This window comes from Podarcis liolepis (assembly GCF_965112155.1).
Source record: "Podarcis liolepis genome assembly, chromosome: 7".
Classification (NCBI taxonomy): domain Eukaryota; kingdom Metazoa; phylum Chordata; class Lepidosauria; order Squamata; family Lacertidae; genus Podarcis; species Podarcis liolepis.
Genome location: NC_139561.1, coordinates 50840907 through 50863929, shown reverse-complemented (window position 1 = coordinate 50863929; position 23023 = coordinate 50840907). Strand labels below are relative to the sequence as shown.

Genomic DNA, 23023 nt, shown 5'->3' with positions numbered 1-23023 from the left:
TCAAAGAATCTCACCTTAGCAGTAAGAAATTCTGCCTTACAGCAATCAATGGTTTATTGCTTAACAAGTCAACCTCAAACCATGTGTAACAAAACTGTACTTAGTTAGATATACATTTTTAGTATATTGTATGTCTATTTTCAATGAATTTATGCTCTGATAACTGAAAAGAGAAAATGCAAGTTAAAAATGGTGGCTATATTTGAAATGACTGCTAAATGAAATATTGGTTAATGCCCTGCTGTTTCAAAACTGACAACTCTCTCATAACTTTAAAAAAATGCCATTCAGAGAGTCTGCCCTTGTATGTTCAGCATAATTATTTGGGAACTGCAAAACATTGACATTTTATAAATGGGATTGTCTAGATGGCTATATTTAGCACTCAAAGACATCCCTTGGGGAGATTGATTCGGGGATGTCCGAAAGCAGGCACTGCCAAGTGCTCCAGTAAGCAGTACTGGGTGAAAAAGAAAACAAAGCCCAATATGGGAAGAAGAAATCAATGTTTTGACATCTCAAGAACAGAGCTGTAAGAATCCTTTATATACCCAATCACTCTATTGGCATAAGTGTTTTTCTTCCCAGTGTCCAGGTAAGCGATCCTTAAATTTAGCATGAAAGCAACAAGGGTCTCACAAGTGGTAGGTGTTGCAAAAATTAACACGAAGAGCACCTTGCTAAAAACAGCTTTGGTGTAAACTGTAAAATAATAACACTACAGTGGTACCTCAGGTTAAGAACTTAATTCGTTCTGGAGGTCCGTTCTTAACCTGAAACTGTTCTTAACCTGAGGTGCCACTTTAGCTAATGGGGCTTCCCACTGCCGCTGCGCCACTGGAGCACAATTTCTGTTCTCATCCTGAAGAAAAGTTCTTAACCCGAGATACTATTTCTGGGTTAGCGGAGTCTGTAACCTGAAGCCTCTGCAACCCGAGGTACCATTGTAATAATATAAAAGGTGGAGAGGGAGTTGGAGGGTCACCTGTGAGGCTGATAGCAATAATCTAGAGACTTTGTGGATATGATTATCGTCCCTCTTTTTATTTCAATGCAACATACAAGAGCATAGTGTGATGCTTTATATCAGAGAAGACTTATTCACACATCTAAACCATTATTGTCTACTACTACGAGTGGATGTGTCTCTAGGGTCTCAAGCAGTTTATGTCATCTACATGCAGTTTCTTCCTGCTCCATGATCCATCTAAGTCAGAGGTTCTCAAATTTATCTGACCTACTGCACCCTTTTCAGGATAAAAAAATAAAAAATACTCAACACTCCCCTGAAAACATGTACGGGTGGTTTTTCAAAACAGGACGAGGAAGTGGACTAGGCTCCGGGATCAAAAATCCATGGGGCAGACCAAAGTGAAGCCTGCCAGCTCAGTCTGATCCACCCCTGGATCCAACACTGCAGCCAAATAGGCAGGCAAGCTGTGATTCACTTCCTGGGCCTGGGTAAAGCTAAAAAGCCAGGGAAAACCCCTCGCCTCCAGCATGACAACCGGATGCAGGGGAGGTGTTGTCGCCATCCCGCAACGGCGCCCAACCTGGTGGTAAGTGTCATAACAGATGAAACATGTATGAACGGTTTTTCAAAATGTTCTTCTCTTACTTATGCTTCCACCGCCCCCTGATTTTTATTCAACGCCTCCCAATTGCACCCAAGGCTACTCCCACCCCCCTGGATCATTCCAGCACCCCCCAGGGAGCAGTATCGCTCACTTTGTGAAACACTGACCTAGAGCCATCATTACCATCTTTTACTGTATTTTTCGCTCTATAAGACACACTTTTTCCCTCCTAAAAAGTAAGGGGAAGTGTGTGTGCGTCTTATGGACCGAATGCAGGCTGCGCGGCTAAGCCAGAAGCCAGAACAGCAAGAGGGAGTGCTGCTTTCTGGCTTAGCCGCACGAAGCGGGATGAAGGCTCCCCATGCCCTGCGGAGGCTTCGTGCTGCTATCCCTGGCTTTTGCGGGAGGTGGGGGAATCTCCCACCTCCCGCAAAAGCCCTCAAGAGCCGCGCGGAGCGTGTGTGTGGCTCTTGGGGGCTTTTCCCCGAGGAGGGAGAAAAGCCTGCAAGCCCCAACACACGCTCCACACAACTCGTGAAAGGGAGTGCTGAGCAGAGCCTGGGATGCATACAGGCTCTGCTCAGCGCTCCCTTTAAATAATATTTTTTCCCCCTCTTAAAACTGGGTGCGTCTTATGGAGCGAAAAATACGGTAATTTAGGTTGCCCAGTTAAAAGTCTGTTGAAGCCAGCCTTTTAATGATACAAGCCTTTTATTTTGCCTTTTATCTGCTGCTTCATTGTTTTGGCTGCTTTAATGGCATTTTAATTTGATGATGCTGCTGGTTTTCATTGCAGGCTTGCATTTAATAACTTGCCTGGTAGCCATTGGTGAATGTGAGTTTCATTGAGGTGAGCAGAGAGTGTGAAGGAGGAGGGATGGACTGCCCTTGCCCTTTGTCTGGCAGCCCACTTAATTTTGCCCACAACCAGCATGAACGCTAATACCACTTTAGGAGGCGGCATTTATGTATTTATTTATTTACAAGGCTGTTTTACTGTGTTTTCTGTTGTTTATATTTCCTTATAGAAGCCATTCCGAGGACTTTTAAAAGTTGAACTGTAAGGTAGAAATATCTGAACAAGTAAATTAAAAGCACTTCAAAAAGGTAAGGCAAATTTTAAGTGATGGTGCATTCCGGAACACCTTTCACTAGTTTCTCCCCTATTTTCTGACTCCCCCTCTTCAAAATAGAGGACAACGCATATGGTGGTCCTGTCACCGCACTTCAGCATTTTATCTCTAATACCTAAGTCTTCAAAATCAGCTCATAAAAATGCAAAGGATAAAACAGTACAGTTGTACCCTTAAGGAGATAACAGAAATTTTCTGACTCCCCTACGCCATGCCAGTCAGCAATCCCATTAATTTCAGAATATAGGTTCCTGCCGGAAATGGAAAATAAATAAATAAATAAATAAATAAATATAAACAGATAACGGAATGTTGTATGGAAGAATTAGCAGGCTGCAATTCCACTTCTCTGCATTTTTGGAACACTTGAATCACATTACAGACTGAGCGATATTAATTAGGAACAGAGTTGAAGTAAAAACATTTTAAATAAATCGAGGGACTGGATGTAAAATCTGTCACTTTTTACATGGTCTATGATTCAAGGATTAATGGACCTTAAAAGAGCCATAAAACACCAAGGCCTCTGTTCTAGTTTAGTGAAATAAGAATGGTTTGATTTTGACTTCAGTCTTCCAACCTTAAATTCACTGCATATAACCTGCTACTGTAAACACTTTAAAGTAATTTGACATTGTGAGTCTAAGACATTGTTAATCCATTTCTCAGATGACCTTCATCTGTTTGCTGCATGCTGTTACTAGTATTCATAGGAAAACATAAGAAAACCAATATATATTTTTCCTCCAGTGGCAGGGGGTGGCGGGGAAAAATTCTAAGCCATTCCTGGAAGGGAAGAATAAAATTTTGCTCCTAGAAGAAGCACCTTCAATATGCTGTATACTAATAGTGAGCTCAGTTTTCCTAGTGTGAGTCCTTATACAACTAGATTTGCACCATTTATTTATGCATTTAAGAGCATCTATAAATATTTTAAAAAATCCCTATCAGTGTACATTATAAAAGCAATATATATTAGAAATAAAACAAGAATAAAACACAAAGCCAATATAAATGCGAGTTTAGAAGAAAAAGATCAGGCAATTCAATCAAATGAATTCAGGGGTCGATCTTATGGGTCAGGGAAAGCCTGGGCAAAGAGATACGCCTTTATAAGATGTCTGAAGCATTCACATACAAAACGGTGGTATCAGCAGGCTTGGCAGGGATATTGGAGAGCAAAACCAAGAGGAGAAACCAAAACAACTGAACATGCTAAGTTGGTGGGGAGGGAGTTCCTACAATGGTGGGATAATTAACTTTTCAAAGATACTTTCAAAAAACTTGCAGTGAGTGTCATAGCTGACTGGGAATTTGAATCAGTGTTTCCACTGTCAAAGTTGCTACAATGCCACACAGTTCTTGACTTTGGAAAGCTTTCAAAGAAAGAGACAAAGAAACAAAGAGAAATTACCCACTGGTTAGATTACAGTCTAAAGATCAGTGCAATGGACAGTAAGCCTGGCACTGGAAGCCACTGTTTTCAAAGCTCTCTCTTTTCTTTCCCATCCTTTCTTTTCTTCTTCTTTTTTGCCATAGTTGATGCATTGTGGGGATTTTCCAATTGGTACAATTCCAGCAACTTTTGGACAAAGCCTCCTGCGACCTTGGGGAAGCAGCTTGACCACTACCGGCTCTCTGCCAACCTGGCTGCATAATTGGGTCACAAACTCAAGCTTATTTAAATCAAATGTAGCATATGAGAGGAGTTCCCCCTCCCTCTTCTCCTGGTACATTAAGTATATAGTTATCTCCTTGCCTATTTTCAGGTATATACGACTCCTGTCACACCGGCTGTAAACTTTAATGTAAGGTTCAATGTGCCAATCGAACTGAAAATTGATTCAAGAGTTCTTTTGGACTGAGCTTTCTTCCAAATGTTTCCCTGATCCTAATTATTTTCCAGCATTTGGGAGCATAAATTAATGCTGCATCACCTAGCAGAAGAGAGGGAGCAAAAGGGAACACTTGAGGAGGGAAAACACCACAAATTTTATAAGCAAAGTGGGCAGGATTTTAATTTTGCTGCCAGAATTTATTTTGCAAAGGATAGAAATATAGGAAAATTGATTTGCTTGCAACCATTAAAGCACCTGTAATTCACAATGCAACACAATTTAGTTCCCGATCACACTCACACAAAAAGGACATTAAAGGTTTGTTACAAGAAGCAGCAGTAGCACAGGAGACAGGCTTAAAAGTAATTTAGTACTGCAAAGACTCTTCCCCTGCCCTTATCAAGGTAACTTTTGCTATAAACACCACTTTAAAATTATCACATAAAAAACTATCAAGCACTAAATGAGAAAAAAAAACAGAATTTGAAAAGGATAGTTAAATTTATGAAGCAATTCTGCGCTGCTCAAAGCGTGTTGCTTGGCATGTAAGCAAATGTGAGGCTGTGTGTTTGACATGCAAGTGAGCTTGCCTTCATGGTAGTAAAAGTCAGAAGGAGGAGAGGGGATGAGGGTGTCATCAATAAGGGATGTCTAATTAAAGACATATGTAGAACACATGTATGCTGAGACTTCTGCTTGTTGCATGACTAAATCAAAAGTCTTTCTTTCTCTCTCCCTCTTTCATTCCTCCTCCTTTTGGCTCAGTGCCTCTATTTTTTTCCTCCTTTTTTGCCACCTCCAAGAGCTGTTAATTTTGTTCACTGCTGAGCAAAAGTCAAAGTCAGAGTCTAAACAGCTTGTAATGAGTTTTCAATGGCCCATCTCGCTGAAATTGAGGGCAAAGGAGCAGCAGACTTAGACACTGTCAGCCCTCTGAATTTATTATTGAGGGTACATAGGGTTCTATGGAGAATAGGAAGAGGAGGGCTGGGGATCTGTTAGGCTTTTTTATGCTAAGCACCTGCAACAAGATTGTTTTACTCCTTTAGGTACCTTGACACAACAGATAAACACACAGAAAATCAAATGTGGTGTACTTTAGTTAAGAGAGTACTTTGAAATTGGTGGCACAATGTAAGACAATGATTCAGTTATCAGAACTACGGGCATAAAGCAGGTGCTGCCTTCCCCAGATGTGTGTCAAACAAATCCAACCCTTTCATAAAAAAGGTGCAAGCTTGAACTTCCAGCTGAGGCAATCAAAAGTTTTAAATAAATACATAGAAGAAAATGCATGTTGTACAAGCAGGAGCTTTATTCCCTATGTACCAGGGATCATGCATATGCTGGAGAGAAGCTTCCCAGGTACACTCATCGACTCTTTTCATATCTGAAAAGAGTATATTTCAACTGAAAAACATTAAACTCTGTTTCTGCTAAAGATTTGGGCAGCCTTTAGCAATAAACCCATTCATCTGCATTCTATTGGACCGTCTTAAACTGAAATTTCTAACTAAGATTTGCCCTCCACTTTTCTTTTAGTGCAATCCAGAGTAAAAACTATTTAGAAAAAGAAAAAAAACCCACTACCAGTATTTAGAACAACTCTCCCAATTCTTAATATGTTTTAGATACTGTCTACCAGCACCTTGGTGACTGTGAGATGCATGTTTTTGGGTTTAATTAGCCCTGTTTTCAAAGGTCTAACATGGGATTCACAATCAGTGGTCTTTAAAGAAAAAAGAAAAGTGGTCAAGCCTTTACAGGGAAAGGGATGAAAGGCACCCTCAACAAAATAATTGTTGTACAATTATTATTAATTATTATTAAAATAATAATTATTCTGTAATTATGAAATAAACTGGGGAAGCAGTATTTTTGCAAGACCTCACGATGTGGTAATTTATGACTAGGTAATGTAGAAAAGACACATTTAGCTAACCGAGTATAGGCTTATAGGCTCTGTCCCAGCTTCTGCCAACCTAGTAGTTCGAAAGCACACCAGTGCAAGTAGATAAATAGGCACCGCTGCAGCGGGAAGGTAAATGGTGTTTCGCATCTTGCGGTCATTCAGTGTGAATTGAACAAAATACAGATTCTAAATATCTGGCAGCATTAAAGGACAGAAATGGCAGCATCAAAGGACAGAAATCACAATTTTTTGCCAATGAAACAGAACAGAGGAATGGGAGTGACTAAAGAAAGAAAAGAGGCAGGAAGCATGCTTTCTGTCTTTGCCTAAAGTGAATAAAGAATTGTATGTGGAACACAGGAATCTCCCTTATACCAAGTCAGCTCTCCTGGAAGTGGCTCTCCAGGGGTTCAAGCAGGGATTTTTCCAGCCCTGCCTGAACCTGAGACCTGTAGGCATATCTGTCATGAGACAAAGGTTCTTGAGAGCAGAAGCAGCAGAAAGGCCTACAAAATCATTCAAGCCTGCTAACTGTTAACAGCAAACTGCTAAGTCACTGTGACTTGTGATTCATCTTGAGTGATGACTCATTCTCCCTATATAAAGTAGCCAGCCTCTCTGTGGGCCCGTGTGTGTGTTTGTGTGTCTCTGTCTGTCTCTGTCTGAGTGTGTGTCTAAGCCGTGTGTGTTGTGTTGTTGCAGACAGAGTGACTCCAGGACTCTAGTAAATCTAGTAAATTATAGAAGGATCTGGCAACTTCTGTTTCAGTGTATCTGAAGAAGTGTGCATGCACACGAAAGCTCATACCAAGAACTAACTTAGTTGGTCTTTAAGGTGCTACTGGAAGGAATTTTTTTATTCTAGTAAATCAGTAACTAAGACTGCATAGCTGTCAACGTTTCCCTTTTTTAACGCTTCAGGTTACGTGTTTTCGGGTTGCGCACCACGCCGAACCCGGAAGTACTGGAACAGGTTACTTCCAGGTTTCGGTGCATGCACAGAAGTGCTATATCAGTATATGCACAGATGCGCTTTGAATCGCGACCCGCACATGCACAGAGGCAGCGCTGTGGGTTGCGAACTATGGTTGAGTTGAGCTGTAATAAGCCTCAGGCCTGCACACACCCTTCCCCTTCCTCCTATGGATGAAGCAAAGAGACCATAGCTTTGACTTTTGAAACAACATAGTTTCTTGTTAAGAATGAACTTGGGAAATGATGCCTTAAAATAACTCTTGTTAGCTAAAGCCAAGATCAAACCACATTTTGATCCTTGTTTGTTTTAAGCTTCAATAATTAGTTTAAACCATAGTTCCCCAACTTCATATATAACAGGGAACTGAGGTTTAGTCAAAAGCAGAAGTTTCTTGCTTGTTCAGAAAAGTGAAGTGGGGATGGGGAGCACATGAAGTTGTGACTTAGATTTCTTTGCGCTCTAACCCCAATTAGCCCTCGGAGCTGAGGTTAATAGCCAGGAATTATGGGAGTTGAAGTCCAACATATCCTCCAACCCTGGTTTAGATGATGCTCTGAACCAGGTTGTAGATTCAATCCCCTTTCAACCAAAACCATTGAGTGCCCTTTAAGAAATTATGATTTCTTAGCTTCATTCACTAGATGATAATTGTTTTTTGTCTCACTTTAATAGATTCGTGGAGGGAAGAAAACAAGGATTGCAAAATACATTGGATTTTAAAAGTATAAGAGAACTACAAAAGAGCAATGGATAACTCCTGGTTATCAGTGTTCTATTGTTCATTTTATGATAGAAGATTGATTGATTTGACTGTGTGCAATGTTCTGTGCTTTTAAGTTTTTACTTTGTTGTCACTAAATATTTCTTTTAAGAGATAAAAAGATCCTCCATTCTGGTAAATGATTGTGCTGTTGCTTTCTAATAAAGACAATGAAAGAAAGAAAAATTGCTGAGCTCCAAGAAGAACTGTAGTTAATCCACACAATTTTTATACAGTTATTGTGACAAAATGGATTGAACAGGTACTGTGGATACAGGAATACATAAATGAAATGCATCCCACTGGAAAAGCTTTTTACTCACATTGTCATTTACAGCTCCTGAATTAATAGACCAAGAAAGGCACCAGAGGCACCAACAAAATGCAGTAAAACCATTGGCAGCCAGTGGTGTCTCAAAGTTTAATTCCCCGGGGGAGAAAAGGACACTGCCTAATCTGTATTCAGTCCTGACATTGTCCACATCTGATATGGAACATTAGCTACTAACTCTCTCAATAGACTAGTGTCCTTCAGTTTATATTACTTTATGTTAATAGTAGAAAAATTACACACAACATCATTTATCATTGTTATACTGCACTATACATCCCATAGCTTATTTTAATATATCTATTTACTCCTAGGATATGGAGAATCTTTTTTTAAAAATTGTGTTTCAAGACAAACCTGTAAAGAGTCATTGCAAGTGCCTTTAAACATACACACACATTCCTACATCCATGTTAAAAGCAATCTGTAAGGAACTGTATGTTGAAATCTTAGTGACTTTCTTTGGTTAGAAAAGACTGTATTGTGCTATGTTATAAATCCTAGCAAAACATGGAATGTAACTAGGGCTCTTGGCAGAGCCCACTGATGGAATGGTAGCCCATGTTAGAGTAGACCCACTGAAATTAGAGGACATGAGTAACTTAATTTAGGCGGAATAATTTAATGTGGAGTGGGAATTGTTTTGTTACTGCAATTGTTAAGTAGTTGAGCAGTTAGAAATCCTTGGTGATTTACTGCAATTCTACCGGTTGATCTAGAACTACCTTCTGCCCACCACTCCCAGAAAGCTGCGTTACACAAGATCGTAGGCACCAGCTCCAGGGGGCTGAGGCTCTTTGGGCCCCCTCAAAATATTTTTGAGGGGGCTTCCCCCTCCCATTGTTGAGGCTGTATGCAGAGCTGGACGCTGAGCAATGTCAGGACATCAGCAACGACATACACACAATGTCAGGACATCATGCAACATCAGGATGGCGCAACATCACATTCAGAATAAGGCGCCTCTGCAGCAGATGAAACTATCCATCTAGCCAAGTATTATCCACTAATACTGGCAGCAGTTTTCCAGGGTGTTAGGCAAAGGTCTTTCCCATCATTTGCTAACTTAAACTTGTAATTAGAGATGCTGTGGATTGAACCTAGAACCTTCTGAAATAAAAGCACTTTCTCTACCACTGAGCTGTTATCCCTTTCTATATGAAAAAATAAATCGACCCTGTCCCACATCACAGCTCCCACCATTCTGCAACAGAAATGACCAGTCCTGGTGATAAGTGACATAGGCTCTAAAAGTAAAGAATAGGAGTTTACTTGAATGTAGGTTGTATTCCTTGAATTCCCTTGATTATATTCTCCTGGAATGAGGTCATGTAATTCTTTAACACTGCAAGATTTAAATGGCTTGTTTAGAGCTATGTTCAGTCTGTATCTAATAGGACCATTTTTTGTCCATTAAAAACCACATATGCAAGAATCTTAGGAACACATCTATGAGATTCGGCTTGGGCATTCCAAAGCACAGTCCATTCAGGCATGTTTAAGTTGGGGAAAGGCTTTGCCATAATTTTCATAGAATAGAATCATAGAGTTGGAATAGATCACAAGGGCCATTGAGTCCAACCCCCTGCCAAGCAAGAAACACCATCAGAGCATTCCTGACATATGGTTGTCAAGCCTCTGCTTAAAGACCTCCAAAGAAGGAGACTCCACCACACTCCTTGGCAGCAAATTCCACTGTAGAACAGCTCTTACTGTCAGGAAGTTCTTCCTAATGTTTAGGTGGAATCTTCTTTCTTGTAGTTTGGATCCACTGCTCCGTGTCCGCTTCTCTGGAGCAGCAGAAAACAACCTTTCTCCCTCCTCTATATGACATCCTTTTATATATTTGAACATGGCTATCATATCACCCCTTAACCTCCTCTTAAAGTAATTTTAGTTACTTTAACATCTCAGCAGCTGGAAAATGGCTTCATTTGGAAATGATTTTGCAGATCATTAGTCCACAATGATTAAATGAAGTGGCATACTAACATAAGAAAATAAGCCAGTGTGAATTTTACTCTTTAAACATTTTTACTCACTATTCTCCTCAAAGGCAAAATTCCAAATTTCTCCCTTTTTACATACTGTTCAATAACTAATAAAAGTAAAATTAAAAGCAGTATAAATATCCATCTCCTAGTCCTAAGTTGCTACTGAGTATGAACAAGCTGGCCCAGGCTTTCAACACTACAACATGGAAAAAAGTGGGAAAGGGTAGGCTTCTGGAGAAAAACACAAGCAAACTTTATTATTTGTGCATATGTGTGTGTGTGTGTGTGTGTGTGTGTTTTGGTTGCATAGACTTACTTGACCAAACCATTTATCTAGCACAGTATTGTCTACTTTGATTGGCAATGGCTATCCAGGTCTCTATCATCTACTATCTGACCCACTGAGTGGAGATGGTAGGGATTTAATTTGGATCTTCAGCATGCAAAGCAAGGACAATAATGATAAGCGATGGCCTTTCCATTTATCTAGTTGCCTTTCAACCAGGGGTGAACCTTGGTAATATTACACCCTGTGCAAAGCCAAAAACTGACACGCACAAGCCTTCCCTACGCTGGCAAAGCAAGGCATCAGTGGGGTGAAGGCATAAGGCTCTGGCAGAGAGCCCTCCCATCTCCTTCCCAAAGCCAAGCAAGTGCCAGCTGGATATTGAGGAGGAGGAAAGAAGGACTCTAGAACGGTGTCAGTGCCTCACGGGGACGGTGCTTGGAACCTGGTGTGATGGAATTGGTCATGCTATCCAATCTGTCTCTGTTTCTATCAACAATTTCAAGGCAATGTTATCCCTTATTTTTCCCTCTCTGAGCAAAGCTGTGAAGAGGGCAGCCTTACTTGTCCATAAACTTTTCACTGTAGGGACAAGAGTGTGGGTCACACAGGGATTCTGTTCTCTTGTTGGAAATCTTATACACGAGCAAGGCAGCCCCCTCAGACAACCAGTCACTTTAAACTGGACTTGTGGTAACATCGAGGAGACAGAGCTTGCCCAGCATGTTCTTCCTTGCCCTTTTGTATGCTCAACCTGAATGCCAGAGGACAGCTACGGAAGCTGGCCCATGGACTCAAAGAGCTGACTGCGGATTTGAACCTGGGGAGCCAGTGCTTTGCCTGCCATTGTTGGGTGTATGATGAGTGGAGATGGATTAAATTAACTTTTGCTTTTAACTATTTTAAATACACTCAAGTGGTTGTGAAAAATTCCCGTAAACCAAACAGAAATACCTCTTGGAATAATTCATGAGTAGTAAAATATTTACTAACTCAAACTCGGGATCACCTCCCTTCTCCTCTGGCAAACTATGTCTGATTGCAGAACAAATCCAAAGAGAAAGGTGGAAATCCAGCTCAAACATGAAACCTACATTTTCCCCTCCAGTCCAAATACTTCAGAGCAGCGGTGGACTTCTGTGTTGTGACAGCAAGTGGCAAAACTTGTAAATGCCACAGAGACACCTTTGGTTTAAGAAACAGTAAAGAAAAAGCCCTCAGAGAAGTTTGGAACTGGATTTTTTTTGGTAACAACTACAGACATTTAAGAGACAAAGAAGTGCCCTCAGCAGCACAGTGATAGCACACAGCCTATGACAGGTCCCAGAGTAGCGCCAGCTTTTTACTCTTTAGCCCAATGTACTCCTGTAAGATATTTACGGTGAACTTTGGGGCTGCCCAGCTGTTGCTTAGGCAGATGAGGTTTATACATGTCTGGAGAGGAACTTGAGCCCACCTGTGACATAAAGCCAGACATACTGCATTAAATGTGTGTGTGTGTGTGTGTGTGTGTGTGTGTGTGTAAAACAATTTTACACAGCACCACAATCTCCATCAGCAGTGTGAGATTCCAGGGGTTGTAGGCCTGCTTACCAGGATCCACGTTCCCTGTTAGAGCAAAGAGGCACTACAGAGCCTGTGGTGTCTTTATGATATACAGTGGTACCTCGGGTTAAGTACTTAATTCGTTCCAGAGGTCTGTTCTTAACCTGAAACTGTTCTTAACCTGAAGCACCACTTTAGCTAATGGGGCCTCCCGCTGCCGCTGCGCCGCCGGAGCAAGATTTCTGTTCTCATCCTGAAGCAGAGTTCTTAACCCGATGTACTATTTCCGGGTTAGCGGAGTCTGTAACCTGAAGCGTCTGTAAGCTGAAGCGTCTGTAACCCGAGGTACCACTGTATAGTTTTATTTACACATATATAGTGTGACCTTTGGTTGTGAACGGGATCTGTTCTGGAGGCCCATTCGCAACATGAAAAGTCCGCAACCTGAAGTACCATATCTGCGCAGGTGTGCGGTGCGATTTGGTGCTCGTGCACATGCACGATCTAGCGCAAATGCGCATGCGTGAGCGGCGAAACCCAGAAGTAACCCTTTCCGGTACTTCCGGGTTGCCATGGGGTGCAACCTGAAAAAACGTAACATGAAGCAAACGTAACATGAGGTATTACTGTATACAAGATGGGATCAGAGTTTTTCTTCTAGGAGAAGAAAAAACTCTGATCCTAGACCTCTGCTGCCTTGCAGGAGCAGGAAAGGCTAAGGAGTAAACTCTACACAAATCCGGAGTGGAGTACCTAAGACAGTTGGATAGCAACTCTTGCAGCCAAACTGGTAACAAACATATTGCTCTGCTTTCCTTTGGAACACATCACAGAGGCTGAGAGGAAGGTCTTGTCATCTGGGCAGCCCAGGACCTTTGTACCGTACACAGTGCTCAGGCTTGTGCCCCAGAGTGGTCACTTCAGTGCTGCTAATGCAGCAGTTTGACTTCACCCCTGGAGACGCGCTGTTTCCCAAGACAGATGGATTCCAACAACAACACAACCTGCACCTAGATGGAGGGATTGCAGAGCGTTCACATCTGGCTTCCCCTATAAGGGAAGCATTAGATTCAAAGGTCAGCAAAAAGCCATCCTCTGTGTCTTCTTTGTTCCAGCCTGTCATCCCCAGTTCACTTGGAGTTCTGCGCCTCTTTCTGTTTCTCGCTGCTAACTGACCCCTAGGACCTCCCCACAGCCTACAACATTCAAAGTTGAAACCCTAAACCTGGTCTTTGCCTAGCACCCAATGAAGAAGGAGCCCCACTCCCCCTTGCCTGGGAGCCTTGCTCTCTGATTGTTTCCTTGAAGGGCCATCACTGTCCTTTGTATCCCACTAATGACCCATTCAGCTAGCTCTGCGAAGTTGGCTTGGCTCGCTAGCATAACTAAATCCAGAGAGTTTCCATGCTTGGCAAAGTTCAATCAAACCTTGATTGATTCTAACTTTTACTAAATCCTTTTAGGGGGATCTAGGCCCCCCAGCATCACATAACATCACAAACTTTATTCCCATTGTTAGGAGTTCTAAGAACTCTCAATACCATTCATAAACTACAGTTTAAAGTGGCATACGAGTTCTTTAAATGAGGTCCCAGAATGTATTTTGGGTCATATTAGCAGGCCAGTATTCCCAGCCTGCATTTCCTGTCGTATGTTCTTAGCTGCTTCCTGGCAGGCTAGTAGACAAAAGCATTCCAGGGCACCGGGGGAGGGGGTACAGATGTGCTGTGGAGTGCTTTAGGGAAAGTGGAGGCAGAATGTGCTTCGCTCCATCATCACACCATTTAGAAACAGAAGGAAAAGCACACAGCTGCTCCACATCACAAGGAATCTGCTGTGCGCCGCAGCCTCTTACTCCTGGGCACGCTTCCGCCAGAGAATGGGAATTACCACTGCTGTCATTTTATTATTCTACTTAGCATTCCTACCAGCGCAGGGCATTTCATCATACTTTGCTTAACTCTGAAGAGCCAGTCATCCTCAGTTATTGTTTTCACTTTTATATACTATTAATGAATTAGCTTTTTTATGGCTGTTATTTCTCAATTAGTGCAATCCCTCAAGGTAGCTAAAAGGCTCTAATACTTGGTTTCTCTCCAGCTAGAGTCTAAGATTTGAGGGGGGGCAGTGAGTTGCAGGGGGAGACTCTTTCTTTCTTTCTCTCTCCCTCAATGATGAGAGGTCCTTGGCATTTGGGGGGTGGGGTTTTATATGTATTTTTAGGGGTGGAGGATCAGTGTCTTGCCACTGATGAATTTGGCTGCTCTGTGTTTTCAGTTTCTATCCATAACTGACAGCTGTGAAGTATTATGAGTCATGCATCGGTCCTAACAACAATAACAATTAAATATGTATTTAATCATTTAATTAAATTAATAAAACATGCATCCAATTGCATGTGACCAAAATAATAGTTTTGAAGAAAATAGGTTGGAAGGAAAGCGGGGAGAACTCCTATTTTAGTTATAATTTGCCCTTAATGATGGGCGAATTCTAAATTTGAAATAAAGAAATGATGACAGAACAAAATGACAAAACCATTTACAAGTCAATAAGCAACTACTGTTCCATTTTTGAAATTGTTTATGTAAACTGGGGGGGACTCCCGTAATAGAAAATATTATAGTTTACATCAAATCTAGAATTGCCAGTGTTCAAGAGCATAAATTTCATAAAACGGTTTACAGGGCAATGTGAAACTAAATTGCCATTTCAAGTGGCAAATTGGTGTGCCCATTGGCAAGTACACTTATCTTCTGAAGCCAGGGAACAATATCACTTGGAGTCCAGACAAACAAAGACATTATATTATTATAAATACCTACACTGTTGTAGACCTTTGAATGAGGTTAGTGTCTGATTGTACATAGTTGTAAAATAGCAAACAGGCCTAAGCAAATAGAAGAGAAACAATGACTATAATTCAGTATTTTAAAACTGAAGTTCTTCAGGAAATTTTCATCTCTGCCAGATCACTGTGAATTAATGTGCAAGCCTCACTGTTGAGACATACTCATGTAAACTCTAATACAGTGGTACCTCGGGTTAAGTACTTAATTTGTTCCAGAGATCCGTTCTTAACCTGAAACTGTTCTTAACCTGAAGCACCACTTTAGCTAATGGGGCCTCCCGCTGCTGCCGCGCTGCCAGAGCACAATTTCTGTTCTCATCCTGAAGCAAAATTCTTAACCCAAGGTACTATTTCTGGGTTAGCAGAGTCTGTAACCTGAAGCGTATGTAACCCCAGGTACCCCTGTACAGCAGTACTGTGGTATTTCTTTTTCTGATATCCCAATTTACTACTGCACCTCACTTGAACATACAGCACAAAGTGTTTAAAAATACTGGAAAGAACATACTTGGCTACCTGTGTGTAGTGATTGCAACCCAAAACCCATCATGTAGAGCCTAGTTTCACAAAATGAAACGACCACAGAGAACTACAGGAGTGAGTTATAGAAGGCTGTTCTTCCTAATTCAACAGTGTCAGGTACATAATGCACCCTTTATGGCTAAAAGTTTATTTTAAATGCATATCAAGAAGATGGAGAGCTAGAAAGCAAATGCAAAATGGTATGTGGGGTTCAGTTATAAATTAATACCGGCAGGCTAAGCTGCCTTCATGAAAAGAATATGAATCTTAAAACCCATTGCTGCTACAGAACAGATAAAAAGGTATGAAGGTATATAAGCATTTGCTGTGAAGCACATACTTCCTCAAAATATGACAATAACACTAGTAAAATACAAGTTGAAAACTAAAGAAAATGTTGTTGTAACATGCTAATCCATAATCAATATGAATCTGTCTCATACTAGGTCATACAGTTGGTCTGTTTAGTACTGTTTGTTCTGACTGGCAGCAGATTCTCCAGAGTCTGTAGCAGAGAGAAGTTTTTTCCCCCATCACCTGCTTTCTGATTCTTCTTAACTGGAGATATCAGGTACTGAATATAGTGGTCCCTTCTGTGTGCAAACAGTTGCTCTGCCATGGAGCAAGCCTGGCTCTTGGTCATACATGCATAAAGCAACAGAATTGACATCATGAGAACCTATGTGGTATAGTGCCTAGAAAGTTAGACAATGATTGGGCAGACCCAGATTCAAATACCCAGTCATTAAGTTCACCTGGTGTATTTGGGTTAGTCCATCACTGTCACCCTAACTGACCTCACACGTTTGTTGTGAGGGGGATATTAAAATGGGGAATATTAAGTGCCACCCTGAAAATCTCAATTAAAAGGCAAGAAAAAATGTAATATATAAACTAACGATGAAGAACAGGTGCTTGCTTGCACAAATGTATGTGATATCTGCCTGGTGGTGGGATTTGGGGCTTTACAAAGTGCACCCCAGATATATTTCCTGATCTGGACCATGACTAGCATCCACTACAGACATATTGAGGAGCAAGATTTTGCAGGTGAATGATGTCTACAGTAGTTGCATTTGCTTAGGAAGAGCCACCAAAGGTGAACATTCAGTCATATTCTCTTGAAAAACTAATGTTGCTTTTGTTTGCTATGATAAGTAATATCCTGCAGTTGCAGTTGATAAGGTATAGAAATGTGTAGCACATCAAGTGTATTTCATGTTGTCAGATTCCCCCCCTCTTTCCCTGAAAGAAACATGGTTATAACCACAGTTAATTCTGAATGGTAGTGTTCATTATCCAATTCTAGGAAAGATTAGTTAACAAGCTACAAAAATGAACACGTTACTAAATCGTTGGCATAAGGAGAAAAAACAGCTGGATCGTTAAAAAGCCTCACAATTAGAGTGATGAAATACATTCCAGCTGAGTTCATTTCATAAACTCACAAAATTCTAAAGAAAAAAGTATTGGTAACATGGAAAAAATAGTAGCATGCAGCTCTCATGACCTGAATGTTTTCAAGCAATTTCTGCATTCCTAAACATTCAAGTTGAGCTTCCACACTTTGGTGAAAAGTTCAAAGTTCACATTTGGTCCAATCAACAGGCAAATAATCTAGGGGCTCTTTATGCCCCCCAAGACTAAGGCAGTTATTGGATGAAGGGACATCATCATATATGAAATGCCCTGATGGGCAAATTCTACTACAATGCATTTTTTCCAGGAAGGAATGCCCATGAAAATTTTACACCAGAACTGTAGTATTTATCTGAAATTTCAGTAGGCAGTGGAACAGATTCTTACTCAATACTTTACTTCTTGTGAAGTCTGCAGTGATTTTTTGGCATTCTACTTCAATTTAACGTGCATTCCGCAAAAAGGGAAGTGTAATTTCCTAATCTGCCTAAAATTCAACACAGATATATCACCTCATCTCAGCCTTTTGTAATTTATCTGAACTAGTCCACACTAGTCCAGATAGTTCTGATAGTCTGCTATAAACAGATTAGAGGAAATACAAACACTTTAACCTCATAAACAAAGTGTTTGTATTTCCTCTAATCCAGGGGTCTGCAACCTTTAAGACAAAAAGAGCCACTTGGACCAGTTTCCGAAGGAAAAAAAACGTGGGAGCCGCAAAACCATTGCGACATTTAAAACAAATATATCTCCAGAGCCGCGATCTGACAGCGGGCGGGAAGGTGATGTCAGGACGGTGCGTGACTAACGCCCCCATGCGACGTCACAGCCAGTACAGCGCCCGCCACAGTGGGGAGTCTCGGGGCGCACAATGCACCTCCTCCCCTCGCTAGTATCCGCCCCGGAGCCGCGGCAAAGGTGTAAAAGAGCCACATGTGGCTCCGGAGCCACGGGTTGCAGACCCCTGCTCTAATCTGTTAATAGCAGACTATCAGGACTCTCCATCAGAGAAGATTAAGGACCATTTTACAAGAAAAAACTTAGCAATCTCCAGGAATTCTGAACAGCTTGTCATTACTAATACTGTACGTAAACATTTGTTTTTCACAAGAATTGTAATTTCTTTAGATTTAATTTCTTAGAAATTTGAATGGTTATTGTGTCCACACACAGCCCATATTTTAAGTTCTCAACTTCACATCATTATGCAGTCTAGGGCAGATTAAAATAAACAATTAAAAACTTGATAGAAGTAGGCACTGGCCTGGTTCACACATCACTTTAACCAGGGGTAAGGGAACTTTTAGCTCAGCAGACCATATTTTTATCTCTTCTACGTCCGTGGCCCAACTTTAAAAGGTGCTGGGACTACTCAGCTTCAGTCATCTGATGCCATAATGATTGACAATGGGTTCTGAGCTGCATTTCCCAAACAACTAATAATCAGCCAGCTGTTGGGCCCCTGGGAGGTGCTGCACAAGCAGCTTTGTAAGCACTGCCAATTGGCAATACCTGCAAAGCCTGTTTTTCCCCACCTCACCTTTACCTACCCCACACCTGATGTTATATATGCTATTAGTTGTAGGGCAGGTGGGTGTGGCTTGGTCAAAACAGCCTCCCAGTCTGAATGAGGAAGCCTGTGAGGTCAAATTAGTCCCACAGGCTGAAGGTGGTTCCCCACCCCTGATTTAAACCATAGTTAAACTACACTATTGTTTAAAAGTTAATGCACAGTGTGCTGGTGCATGTGGCTACAATCATTGGCACTTTTCTCTGTTGTGCTGCCAAGAGATAAGCCATGGTTTAGCTGACCCTGGCTCAAAGTTTGTTTCTTCTCTTTGCAGTGAGACAAATGACAGGGCTGGGTTGGGATGCAACTCTTACAAAATTCGCTCTAACACCAGTTACTACAGAAAATAAACCTGTGTTTTACACAGTTACATGTCTATCTTGTCAACACAACAGAAAGATTATTGTTTCATTGGCATACTTCTCCACATCACCATATATAATGTAGGGCATTTTCATATGGAAAAAAGTAAGTAAGAGAGGACATAATAGTAATATATATAATTTTGAATGGGTAGAAGAATAGGATAGAGTGTTTTTCTCCCTCTCTTCAGCCTGTTTTAAACCCAATGGTGAGCTACACATAGAATATTATAGGCTTTAGTCTCAAGCATTGTAGGCAACTACTATTTTGTATGATCACAAAAGGGGCAACAGAAAACGTCATGTCTCTTTCTCAGTCCCCTCTTATACCCTCTAGCTCAGGAGTAGCCAATATGATGCCCTCCAGATGTTGGACTACCATAATACTGACCATTGTCCATACTAGGAAAGGCTAAAGGGAGTTGGTCCAATAACATATGGAATATTGGCTTACTTCTGCTCCAGCTTTTCCAGATCACCAGCTGCAACTGGTACTTATCTTATCCCTTGATGTTCTCCCAATACAGTTACTGGTTTTAGATGACAACTGCTCTAGTGGATGTGGTCTGGTTCTGGCTAAAACACCTGTGCAATATTCAGTTGGGTTCACATCACACAGCTTCCCATTCAGCTTATACACCAAACGAGAAGCCTTTATCAGTATCAATTCTATATCTTCCTTCTAAAGCAGCTGAAGGAATCAATTTCAACTGAGCTTTACTAAAGGCAATCCTATGTCTCAGCTTCTGCAAGTCTTCTAAATAACAAGTGAGAACGAGGGTAATTCTTATACAATTGTGCTGCTTTGGGAACCAATGTAGTTGCTGCTATAGGGATACAGGTAACATTATGCTTGAAAAGCGTTTTATTGAGCTCCATTCCAAACTCTTTATTTATAGTTCAGAAAAGCCTGATTTCATCACTAAGGATGAAGTAAACCCCTTCTGAGAATGATTCTTCATTTCCTCAAATGCCATAAATATTTCCAGGTTGGCTTACAAATAACCATAAAAATACAAGAGATGTCCACAATAAAATCAACGTATCAGGTAGAAGCATGGAAGAAGGACCCAATTCATATTTGTATTAGGTAGAATTATTTAGCACAGGCACCCCCAAACTTGGCCCTCCAGATGTTTTGGGACTACAATTCCCATCATCCCTGACAATGGTCCCAACAGTTCCTAAGGACAGATTCATAAAATCATAAACAACCTATTGGCATTTTGACTGTCTTATCATTTGGGCGGTTTCTTCTGACTCAGAGCTAATATAGGTGTGTGAAGGACAGTGTCAAGAGAGAGAAGAACCAACACCATGTATTAACTTTCTGCCTGGTGTACTAGTTGTTGCTGTGGGAGGCTTTACAGTATTGGACAGTTTTCCTTAAATGACAGAATGATCCTGTATAGAAATAAAAAGAAAAAGGAAGAGCCAGTATGCCATAAAGGACTCAAACCTAGCCTTTCCATTACATGCTAGTTTTCTACGAGGAGGGAACAAATTCACATTGGAGCAGCAATCATGCTAGACCCCTCCTGCAATCTGATATAGTACAGCCAAGACACAAACATGCTACCTCAGGGACTCTCTTGAGCCTGCCCCCAATGCCACTCCATCATATTTAGTTGCCTTGAAGACACACTTATTAAGGCAGGCTTTGCCAGCCTGAACCTCTCCATGTTCTGGACTACAATTCCCATAATTCAGGACTTCTGGAGAGCAGCAGGTTGGCATAGGTTGAGTTAAGAATTCCCACTGTTTAGAGAGGGACGAGGAAGTCGCCTAAAAGGACTTTATAAAATATAGGATGGTGGGGCTAGAATAAATATCTAATCTAGATAAGTACTATACATCGTGTCACACAAACCTTCTATATAACCATGTCAGCACCATCCCAAATCATGTCCAGTAGTCTACCTGAAGTAGTTAAAATGCAGGTTTGGGGTCAGTTCTCCCTGTCTCTTTAATGTAACTGTAATACGTAAATCCACTGGTGTTAGTTCCTTCAAACATGCACAGACTGGCTTATTCAAAGCTATGAAGAGAGAAAGTTGTGGAAATATTTGTTTTCCTGAGCAGGACTCCTCTTTGTGTCCTTTTTTTCTGTGTAAAGATTACTCCATGAGCCACAAAGATCTAATCAAAACACTGGCAGACACCAACCTTGGGATCCTTAGTGGGGGTAAAATAATTACTATAAAAGGAAATATTAAAAGGGGGGGCACCAGCTTGGAGTGTCAATGAACATTTATGCATTAAGCAGCCGCTGTAAAATATTTAATGTTTAAATGAATGTTTTATGTTTACCATAAAAAACCCTCCAGCCATGAAGGGCTTTTAAATGTTACATATAAAATGTAAGCAAAACCAAACAGAAAGCAAAGGACACTTGAGGGGGCAAGGTTCGCAACATTACATAGTGTTTGGTTTCTTTAAAAAATCAAATGGGTGTGTTTGTTTTTAATTGTTTACTTCACATTTATGAATTAACCAGAAGCCTCTAATTCATCAGAAGCTGTCATGGCTAGAACTGGGGACAGAAAGATCTATATGTTGCTCTTGCTGCTGCTGCCCTATGTGGTGAACCACCAAGTGAGTTGGCTTCAGAATGTGGCACCCTCAGCTGGGCCCATCACACCAGGCACCGCTAAACTCCCACAATGTCAGCAGCATAGTGTCATACTGGAGCACTGTAATAAACTAAAATTAAAAACCTGCATTTTCCATAGTAGCAATGATAATGCAGGTGAATGTTTTTGTTGAAAAACATACAGCAAGACAGCCTCAGATAATATACGAGGCAAAGAGGTATGGAAAGGCATGCCTGTCTCAGTCCCATGCAGCATTTGAGAGAGAAAGAAAGGAACAGGAAACAAGCTTACTTCCACTTTGGAGAAGAGAGGATATGACATCACGGAGCCTACTCTAGTAATTTAGAACTCTGTGGTCCTTAACCCTTCACATGATAACTAGCATTTTGACAGCAAAATCTCCTACACTATTCAGAGCTGCCATTGGTTGCCAGGGAGGACTATAAAATTTTCTACATCAGCCTGGAAATTTACCTGGCTGCTGGCACTCTATTGTGTCTGGACCCTGATTTCTGAATTTTCGTCCTTAAGGCTCAAAATATCTACCCAATTAGTCTTGAGGCTTGAAGTGCATAGAGGTGGGTGCAACCCTGCCAGAAGCAAACCTTCCACAAATTGAGGGTTGCATTGGGTTTTAATCTACCTCAACAACTTCCTGACAGACCCATTTGCCTAGGGGTGGAGTTTCCTTCAATAGGGGATAAAAGTTGAGTCATTGGTGCAGGCCATGGCAACTGAGACATAAAACTACATTTTCATGTTATGAACCATGGAACTTTCAGGCCTCTGCTACCCCTTTCCCCTTGAGATGTTCCCCCACTCTTAGGAAAGGAAAGGAAAATGTAGTAGCACACTGGCAATTGAAGCACAGGGCATGATATGGAAAGTCCTCTACCACCTGCTGTCCCCTTTCTGGGGGAAAAAAAGCTGGAGTGGCAAATAGCTCATTTTCAGGTTGAAATATATGAACTGGCACTTTGAAACCAAGCTGTGTGGGGACAGGCTATATTAATGTTCCAAGTTGCATACTTCAGGCCTCTTGGAAAAGGGACAAGCCCATTGGTAGAGCATCTTCTTTGCATGCAGAAGATCCCAGCATCTCCTGGTAGCACTAGGAATGTCTCCAGTATGAAATCCTGGAGAGCCACTGCCAATCAACATAGAAAATACAGAGCTAGTTAGGTCTAACTTTGGTATAATGCAGCTTGCTAGGTTCCTGGACCAAATTAAGCCCCACAGAAGTCAGCCAATTCCAGAGAGGAGAAAGCAAATACAAAGTCATCTATGTGTTTTTTTTGAATGCATCCCATAGATCAAATGATTGTGTAAATGTCTGACAAAACAATTACT

General features: G+C 41.2%; 1 protein-coding gene and 1 long non-coding RNA gene across 2 annotated transcripts in view; one reads left to right on the top strand and one right to left on the bottom strand.

The window, feature by feature from the left end:
• WWOX (WW domain containing oxidoreductase) overlaps window positions 1-23023 on the bottom strand; it is a 544910-nt gene that overhangs the window by 248777 nt on the left and 273110 nt on the right. The gene's annotated exons all lie outside the window — the stretch shown is intronic.
• On the top strand, window positions 1443-8167 carry LOC310712275. Its single transcript, XR_014528834.1, has 3 exons — window positions 1443-1559; window positions 2606-2684; window positions 8109-8167. It is a non-coding gene; the product is annotated as an uncharacterized lncRNA (long non-coding RNA).